Here is a 10,429-nt window from a genome sequence, read left to right as displayed (position 1 = left end):
TACATCGATCACTACGGCCGTCTTCTTCTGTTTGTCTACCACCACTATGTCCAGTTGGTTAGCCACCACCATTTTGTCCATCTGCATCTGGAAGTCCCACAGGATCTTAGCTCGGTCATTCTCCATCACCCTTGGGGGCATCTCCCATTTTGACCTTGGGACTTCCAGGTTATACTCGGCACAGATGTTCCTGTACACTATGCCGGCCACTTGGTTATGGCGCTCCATGTATGCCTTGCCTGCTAGCATCTTGCACCCTGCTGTTATGTGCTGGATTGTCTCTGGGGCATCTTTACACAGCCTGCACCTGGGGTCTTGCCTGGTGTGATAGACCCCAGCCTCTATGGATCTTGTACTCAGAGCTTGTTCTTGTGCTGCCATGATTAGTGCCTCTGTGCTGTCTTTCAGTCCAGCTTTGTCCAGCCACTGGTAGGATTTCTGTATATCAGCCACCTCCTCTATCTGCCGGTGGTACATACCGTGCAGGGGCCTGTCCTTCCATGATGGTTCCTCGCCTTCCTCCTCTTTCTTGGGTTTCTGCTGCCTGAGGTATTCACTGAGCACACTGTCAGTTGGGGCCATCTTCGTGATGTATTCGTGGATGTTTCTTGTCTCATCCTGGACTGTGGTGCTGACACTCACCAGTCCCCGGCCCCCTTCCTTCCGCTTAGCGTACAACCTCAGGGTGCTAGACTTGGGGTGAAACCCTCCATGCATGGTAAGGAGCTTTCTTGTCTTGATGTCAGTGGCTTCTATCTCCTCCTTTGGCCAGCCTATTACCCCAGCAGGGTACCTGATCACGGGCAGGGCGTAGGTGTTGATGGCCCGGATCTTGTTCTTACCGTTCAGCTGACTCCTCAGGACTTGCCTGACCCTCTGCAGGTACTTGGTGGTTGCAGCTTTCCTAGCAGCCTCTTCATCGTTCCCATTCGCCTGTGGGATCCCCAGGTACTTGTAACTGTCCTCTATGTCTGCAATGTTGCCTTCTGGTAGTTCAATCCCCTCAGTTCTGACTACCTTCCCTCTCTTTGTTACCATCCGACTACACTTCTCCAGCCCGAATGACATTCCAATGTCATTGCTGTATATCCTGGTAGTGTGTATCAGTGAATCGATGTCTCGTTCACTCCTGGCATACAGCTTGATGTCATCCATGTACAGGAGGTGGCTGACAACCGCTCCGTTCCGTAGTCGGTATCCGTAGCCAGTCTTGTTAATGATCTCACTGAGGGGGTTCAGGCCTATGCAGAACAGCAGTGGGGACAGATTATTATTATGATATAAGAGCATCTCCTTGGTAGATCCCGCACTTGATGGTGACTTGTGCTATGGGCTTGGAGTTGGCCTCTAGTGTTGTGTGCCACATTCCCATTGAGTTCCTGATGAAGGCTCTTAGGGTCCTGTTGATCTTGTACAGTTCTAGGCATTCCAGTATCCAGCTGTGGGGCATTGAGTCATAGGCCTTCTTGTAATCAATCCAGGCTGTGCACAGGTTGGTCAGTCTGGTCTTGCAGTCTCGGCTGACTGTTCTGTCTACCAGTAGCTGGTGTTTTGCGCCTCTGGTATTCTTGCCAATCCCTTTCTGTGCCCCGCTCATGTATTGACCCATGTGCCTGCTCATCTTAGCCAATATGATGCCTGACAGGAGCTTCCATGTAGTACTGAGGCAGGTTATTGGTCGGTAGTTGGATGGGACCGGTCCCTTCTTGGGGTCCTTGGGGATCAGGACCGTCCGACCTTCGGTTAGCCATTCCGGGTGTCTCTCGTTAACTAGCAGCTGGTTCATTTGTGCTGCCAGACGCTCGTGGAGTGCAGTCAGCTTCTTCAGCCAGTAGGCGTGAACCATGTCGGGCCCTGGTGCTGTCCAACTCTTCATACTGGAGACCCTTTCTTGGATGTCTGCCACTGTGATGGTTACTGGACCCTGTTCAGGGAGGTCGCTATGGTCTGCCCTCAGATCCACTAGCCACTGAGCATTGCCGTTATGGGTTGCGTCCTTCTCCCATATGCTCTTCCAGTATTGCTCCGTCTCCAGCCTTGGTGGTGCTGTTCTGTTATTGTTCCCTTGCCACTGAGAGTACACCTTTGCTGGTTCTGTGGAGAACAGCTGGTTTATTCTCCTGCCTTCTATCTCTCTGGTGTACCTCCTCAAGCGGCTGGCCAAGGCTGTGAGTCTTTGCTTGGCAGTTTCCAAGGCCTCAGGTCTTGCTGTATTTCTTATGCACCTTCTTTGTCGCGCCTTTCTGCAACTCCGTTAGTTGGCTAACCTCCCTTCGTGCTACTTTGATCTTGCCCTCTAGCCTCCTTCTCCATGGAGGGTACTGCCCCTTGTGGCTGTTCAACTTGTAGCCAAGCATCTCACTGATCACTGCTGCCGTAGTGTAGATCAGCTTGTTAGTGTCATTAACATCATCTAGCAGACCTTCTGAGGGTACTTCACGTAATCTTGGTAACCGGCTAGCGGGGGTCCAGGTTTCAAGCTTGGCCATGATCCTATCTTTCAGGTCAGTTCCTCTCGCACTCAACGATCCTTCTCCTATCGCACTTGGGGCTATGTACCCAATCTCGGGTGGGGGTGATGATATCTCCCCCCTGACCTGGCGTCCTGACTCCTCCTTGCCGTAGCATTTATGTTGTACCTCGTCAATCTCTAGCTGTGAGAGCAGTCCCTTCTTTCGAATGTTGGAAAGCTACTAGTTGTTTCGCCGTCATTGTGGATGTTGGGTATCGAAGAATCCATAGGTCCCTCATCCTATTCATGTAACCCCTTCCGCCAGGGTTACTTGCGTAGTAGCATTCCAACAACGCCCTGTTTTCATCTCTTGCCCACCGATGCCTTCTTGTTCCAGTAGCCCACTTGTCGTCAGGGTGCCCTGGTTCCTCAACACCTGACGCGGACCTTGTTGATCCGGGCGACGTCCGAGCCGGCATGCCTTCATATTTATCTTCATATTTAAAATTAAGTCAACACTGAAAGTACAAACATCACTAATGTCACACAACTTTGCCAACATGTGGCCAACAGTAATGTTTTATCGTTCTTCGTTATTAAACATTCGCACATAAATAAGTGACATCATATTCAGTACTTACTTTTGACAGATCACTCTTCATTTATTTACCATTTGGTTAGATCTCTGTTTAACTGTGCAGTTATTTTTAGAAAAAAAATCTCCCTGAGACTCTGAGTAGATGGATGAAGGAGGAAAGTTCTATCATTAGAACTTTTGGAACCATATTCTGTACATTTACAAACAAGCAAGCATGGAAAAATGTGTGTCTGCATTTATTTGTTCAGCATACAATGTTGTGGATAAAAGCAAGGCACAATAAAAGTACAAAATACAACGGACACTAAAAATGAAGTCCAATAGAGTGGAAGGATTAAGAAGAAAAGTTAGAATTAACTGTGACTCAAAATGAAGGTAATGAAAATCCATGTTAACCCCAATTTGCTGTGATGAATTAGTGTGAGTGTTAGAAAGCACTAACATAACAAAAGCATAGAACAAAGTGCTTGTATGAATGGGTGAATTAGGCACATTGTATAAAAGCGTTTGTGGTGCTTAGAGTAGAACCAGTCCAATTTGTAAAGGTGTTTTAGTGCTGTGGTTTTGTCGGTAACCAGATTGGGCTGGAAACAAAAGCATGTTAAATGCAGCTGCTCACATCTCAGGTGGGAGGAGCTAAAACATGAGGTGAGGATGTGCGAAATGAGAGAGGAGGACAGACTGAAAAGCACAATGACCTTAGGCATCGGCCCTTTAACACTTTAATAAATGAACTAAAGAAAACTAAGACTTGGGAGAAAATCGATTTTCCAGCAAGACAACAAGAAAAGTTCCTCAGAAATAGTTGACAGAGAACACGTCCAATCCCTGAGCAACCTGACAGAGCTTGGACCCTTTGAAGTGCTGTGATTGCTCCCAGAGGTGAATCTGCTAAATATGGACGTACGAGGCCTGAATATTTATGGAATCACTTAGTTAATCTTAGAGATTTTTAGTCATTGACAATATTTTGAAAAACTCTGTTTTCAGTATGACATAAAATAAACTTTATCAGGACATCCATGTTTAAAAACAAACAAATTACTTTAACCATGATTTAATTTATTGACGTAATCAGGGGTGAGACATACAGCTAGCAGTTACATAAGGCTGCTATAGTGCAGGATAGTGCTGTACTGACCTATTAAAGCCACAGCTGAACATCAGTCTGCTGGAATCACATCTGCTTCTTGTCCAGTTGTGTGAAGAACACAGACATATAGAAACTCTCTAGCACAACATTATGAGCTCAAACTTCTAAGTTTGCATTTATGATTTCCATTATTGCATTGACCCTCACAACTACTACATAGTAATGTAATAAATACAGATTACTATTACTATTATCACTACTCCTCTTCTTTTCCTAATAAATCTGTATATTTTCACTATTCATGTGGTTGATCTAATTTTTGTCTATGTTAAGTCGTACTTGTGTGTTTGTGGACACACACAGAATTTCAGTCTGTGTGTGTGACAAAGAGGCAGACAGGAGCAACTAACATTTGGGAAATATTTGAAACTCTGATAAGCTAATGCTGTTTATGGGCTGTGTAAATGTGTGCATGTTGAAAGAGACTGTGCTGCTCTGACCCCTCCTCCTTTCAGGGTGGAGCCTGCTGGAGTCCGATGGTTGAGACCAGGTCTGAGGAAGTGTAAGTGTGTTTTTAATGGGATTCATGAAAACAAAGCAGCACACATTCAACCATCTTCATCATGTCAGGAGTCATCATCAAAGTGTCAATCAATGAACAGATGATGGATCAATAACTGCAGCTGGATTGTGTTTGTTCTCTCCATCAGATTCCTGTCAACTCACAATCGACACAAACACAGTTGACACAAAGCTCCAACTGTCTGACAACAACAGGAAGGTGACACGTGATGTGTGGGAGGTTCAGTCATATCCTGATCATCCAGACAGATTTGATGGTTCTTTTCAGCTGCTGTGTAGAAATGGTCTGACTGGTCGCTGTTACTGGGAGGTCGAGTGGAGAGGAGGTGTTGCTATATCAGTGAGTTACAGAAGCATCAGAAGGAAAGGAATCAGTGATGACTGTTTGTTTGGATGCAATGATCAGTCCTGGAGTCTCCACTGCTCTTATGATGGTCGTTGTTCTGTCTGGCACAATAAGATAAAAACACCCATCTCCTCCTCCTCCTCCTCCTCTGTCTCTAACAGAGCAGCAGTGTATGTGGACTGTCCTGCTGGCACTCTGTCCTTCTACAGAGTCTCCTCTGACACTCTGATCCACCTCCACACCTTCAACACCACATTCACTCAAACTCTTTATCCTGGGTTTGGGGTAGGGCTCTTACCTATGTTAGGTGGTGTAAAATGCTATTTCAATTCCTCAGTGTCCCTGTGCTGAGTATAAAGAGTGTCTCCTGTTAGAGAAACACTCTGACTGTTGAACAGTTCAGTCTGTACATGTCTGTCTCTTTCACTCACAAAGACGTTTTCACATTCATGGATTCAATCAGTTGATGTTTGAAACTCTTCTAAATGATTCCTTGTAAACTTCTTCCTCTTCAGTCCTTTAAAGATGGAATCTCCCATTATTCCAGGATCCACATGTTGTTTTCTGTCTTTTTCCACTCAAAGCTTCACAGTGAGTCTCAGTATGTTGTGTTTCTCTGAAGCTCAGTTCACAACCAGCTCCTCTGCATTTTCAACAAGTCTGAGCTCATTAAAATGAATCCAAATGTTTGATTTCTCTTTCTTAATGGGATGTTTCCAAACTCTCCACATGCTCTTACTGTTTCACTCATTGTTGGAAGTTCATCATTTGAAAATGTTTCAGCCATATGAGCTGAAAATATTGGCTCAATAGATTTGAATGCAAGTCTAAGCAGAATATGATTGTGTTGAGGGATGATAATGCATGTGGCTTATCTAATAAACAGCAAAGGCTTCAATCCTCATGTGAAACTGGTCTTGTGTTTTTCCCATGTGAACAAGAACACGGTGCAGTATGTTGGCAACAGCTTGGTTATCAAAGTCTTAGAAACATGTAAATATGTGTGTATAGCACTGCATATGTTGTGTATCACTTTAGTTTGTATGAAACATGAAAACTGTCACAAAGGGTCCTGATGAAGAATCTGCTGGAATTTGGTGACAGACATTAGATTTACTTTGATGTCAAACTTTTGTAAGTTAGCTCACTAGAACTAGCAGACCAGCTAACTAGCAGACCAGCTAACTATCTTCATCATCATCTCCATCAGCCCTCACAATACTCCACCTTCATCAGCTTCATGTTCAGGAGCCTGGATGGACAGTAATTCTTTCCATGGGTTATGGTGGGACATTGAGAGCTGAAGTCAAACAGCAGTGAGAAATGAAAGACTGTTTCTATTTAGTCTTGTGATGTGCAGCTTTGTTCAGAGCATTAAGGCCCAGCAAAGATTACTGAGGTCACAGAGTCCCTGATGAAACCTGTGTGCTCATAGAAACTGAAACCAGATGAACCAGAATAGAAGGGCATTAAAATGAAGTGTCAGCTACACAAAGGCAAAGCTGTTCAGTTGTTGGTGTGAGTTATTTAAATGGAGGATGGAGTCAGACTTTAAGCTGCTGGACTCAGTCACTATATCCTGTTCTCCTCATTGAACCTGGATACACAGACTCACCTGTGACACAGTGACACACAGTGTGGGCTACACACACATTAGAAAGTGGATCAGTCACACTTGTGCAATCATTTGTTGTGCTGGGAAACCATGAACACTTTGAATCAGCATTAATGGCTTTGTTACAGCAACATGCAATCATGAGTTCAAAAGTAGTGTAATGTGTCCTTATGTTAATAGTACTGCAGTATGAGAAGTGCAACATTCAGTGTGCAGAAACAAATCAGGTGCTTTCTAACAGCAGTGTTCCCTTTAACACAGCAGCAGTTCAAATATTTCTGTCAGTCTGAGCTGAAACATGAATCTAATCAAATATCAAATCAAAGTTCTTTGCCTCTGCCAGGACGTCAACATTTGATCTAGTTTGTTCCAAACAAAGTTCCCCTCAGAGTCCAGAGACACCATCATACACTGTTAGCCTTTGCAGTAATTTCTGTAGCTTAGTATTGCAAAATCAACAGTAAAAAACTCTAAAGGATGTTTGCAGTTTAGTAGTGTAATTTGCAAGTAATTGTGGGAAAATTCCATGAGATTACATTATTTTTACGGTAACTCACTGTACCCATGGAAACAGCTGTAAAATACAGGAAATGTAACAATTGGTGATGTTACTGAGATTATACTATTACACCATCGGGATTTCTGTTGTTTTCTACTGTAGATCTAAGAGTAACTACTTAAATCCTCATTCAGAGTGTATTACCATAAAATGCAATTCATTGTGAGAGTAGTATCACATGTAAACTACAATATACAGCATCATTTTTAAGTTAAGGAGTATCCTTATAGATATCTCTATATACTAAAACAGGGGCCAATGTAGGTAACGTATACTTAGACTGATTTCCTTTCTATATGTTACATTTAGAGTAATGTTTAAAAGTTACTTCATTTAGCAGGGTGTAGCTTTTTTCTCTTCTTATTCTTTTTTATACTGGAACTTCATTGTTTCTGTATAAGGTGGTACTTTTAAGACACCTCTGCCTAACTACAGTGAACTAACCAGAAGTCTCGGAATATGCTCTGGTGGTCATTTTACACAAGTTCAGGTGTCACATCCATGAAACCTACACCACTAACCAGCATCAGTCCTACAACTTCACTCTCAAATTTAATAAATCCTGGGACAAGCAGAAACTGTATTTTTAGCGGTGCATTTTGTGGCAGGCCAGACTGCTATAAAATGCACTCTCCTTGTAGCACCACTTCGTCTTGGTTCAGAAGAGATGTCCTGGATATACATGATAATGTAACACGGGTGTTTTTGTTTGTTCATGTTTAGCGCGTTGGGTTGTGTTTTTAAAGCCAATGTTACGTTTTTAAAGCGTGTTATGCGACAGGTGTGTGTAGCACTGGTTACACATCTCAGAGCAATAGTCGAGACCACACCTTTACCTGACGTACAACGTGACGTATGGCGCACACTTTCAAAACAACAATGGCGGATAGAAGATATTGATCGAGGCGGCTAATGCTCCTTTCGCTGGTTGCCAACCACCATTAAATAACAAGAAGAAGAAAATATTGATCTGCTTTTCTTAGCTTTGCACGTTTAAGATGCAATTCAAACTCAAACAAAGCTGCAAAGCAGGAGAACAACATGACCATCAACTATTCTGTGCCACAGATCCAGCTCGCTGCAGCACAGAGTGATGATGAGACGGTGGAAGAACAACAGAGACAATTTACGGACCGTTAACATGTGGAACTTAGAAGTAGTCAGAGGTAACTGGATGGAGTTCAGTCAGGTTAAATGCACGGTTGATTGGATTATATCTGAAGATCGTATGCTATTCATGACAACTCTGCTAGACTCCAAATTTCTCGTCCATGCGGGAGTATCTCAAAAGTAAATGAAACAACTAAACTTAACACTTTTCCCTAAAACGGACTGACATGGGAAACATTAAAGTTGGACTGACACCAGCTAATCAGTCTGAAGGTAAGTGTTTTTTCACTTATTCGAGAGAAGTCAGAAATGTGTTCTTATTTCTGTTTGTTTTGACTTTTAAGCTACCCAGCCAGGTTATTTTCATTCAAATGCTAAGACAAAATGTCAATATCTATGAATGTGGAGACTCAAAAGACTAGTTAGGTAATAGTTGCCGATGGATTTATGAGACTTGATAGAAACTTGGACGTTTGCAACAGGTGAATCGGTGAACTACCGAGGTTGCGCCCAAATGCTTAAAGCTGTTAGCTGGTCAGTGTTTTCAGGTGTGCTTGTACTACCTGTACGGTGCGGAGTGCTGACTAAGTCATGATAAACCCATTAAAGCGTCAAGCTCAAATATCTTTTCGTTTTTGTGCACTGCTCTCTCGTCTTTTGTCAGCACACATTTTCTGTTTATTGAAGCCTTTTGTTAATCATTTTGATCATGTAAAAACTGGGAATTGGTCTCTATTGACAATACTCTTATTTTTCTTTCTGGGTTTTTTTTCATTTAGGAAAGGTAATTGGTCATTGAACTTTTTGCAACTATGTGTGTTTATAAATTATGTGGCTTCCGTGCACACAAATTTATATTGTTCATTTTGCATGTTAAAAGCCACAAACATGTAGCTAACTATAAGCTTTCTTGTGGAACTGAGAACTGTCCTGCCACGCTCAGAACATTTTCTGCCTTTCATTCACATATGCATAGGAATCACAGAACAAGAAGGGAGACCACTGAGGAGAAGTTTTATAAGTTCACGGGTGACCTCAGCTGTCAAGTTCCTGGATGTGGGTATGCTGCACGAAACTGTACAACTCTGTGCCCATCTCAGATTTCACATCAAAGACGGGAAAAAAGTATTATGTCCATTTGAAGATCGCTCTAAATACTTCAGTGTCCGAACATCATTTTCCAGCCGTATTTCTCGAAAACATAAGTAGACAGTTCAGCAGTCAAGGCATCAAGAAATTGGGGAATTTGCCATAATACAAGGACAGGACACAGTTAATCTATTAGGAGACAGTTGGCTTTGTGTAATTTAAAAATGCAGGCTAAAATGCTCTTACCAACCAGCACTATACAGAGCATCATAGAGGAATTTCAGGATCTTCTCAGCTGTGCAATGCACGATGTTCTTGCAATACTGTCTGACAAACTCTTCATTTAATATTCCACAAGCAGAAGTGGACAAAATCAATAAAGAACTTTTTTCATAGAGGACTATATATATATCTGAGTAAACTACTACGTAAACTGCTTCTTGCATTTAAAGGAGGTTTGTGTAGGTTCTGTACAAATCGTAGACTTGAGTCTATGATTTGAAGGTCACTCATAGACTCATATGTCACTGATTAGCTTTTTTTTCTCTTCACCATACTACACATGTACTTTGACAGTATAATATTGAAGAGCGTTTTGGGGCTCACATTGTCTGGTAGATACTTAACAAAGAAAACATAAAAGTAGACACTAAATCTAACACCATTAACCTTTCATTGGTAGTGGTACAACTAAGGGTTTGAAATTGTGACATACTGTAAAATATATTGACTCAAGCTCTTTTCAATGCAAGACCTTGAGTTTGTAGTTCTTTTGCAGTCCTGGGATTACTTAATGAATGCCTAAGTTGGGCTTTAATCTGCCTTAGACATGTAGACACAACTCTGTAGAAACACATAACAGACCTGAACCAAAGAAGCAATGTGTACAAGCAGGCAAAGACAAGTTTTGGAAGTATTTGTACAACACATGCCTCTGCAACAACTTTCCTGGAATTGATTAGGAAACTTTAACAGAGCTATTATC

General features: G+C 42.5%; 1 long non-coding RNA gene across 1 annotated transcript; it reads left to right on the top strand.

Annotated features, from left to right (window-relative positions):
- Nucleotides 1–7,309: 7,309 nt before the first annotated feature.
- LOC112845580 (uncharacterized) lies at nucleotides 7,310–9,581 on the top strand. Its single transcript, XR_003218425.1, has 2 exons — nucleotides 7,310–8,628; nucleotides 9,332–9,581. It is a non-coding gene; the product is annotated as an uncharacterized LOC112845580 (long non-coding RNA).
- The last annotated feature ends 848 nt before the right edge of the window (nucleotides 9,582–10,429 follow it).

This window comes from Oreochromis niloticus, unplaced genomic scaffold (assembly GCF_001858045.2).
Source record: "Oreochromis niloticus isolate F11D_XX unplaced genomic scaffold, O_niloticus_UMD_NMBU tig00007971_pilon, whole genome shotgun sequence".
In the NCBI taxonomy this organism is placed as follows: Eukaryota; Metazoa; Chordata; class Actinopteri; order Cichliformes; family Cichlidae; genus Oreochromis; species Oreochromis niloticus.
Note: the sequence above shows the minus strand (reverse complement) of the source record. Positions and strands in the feature narration are given on the sequence as shown.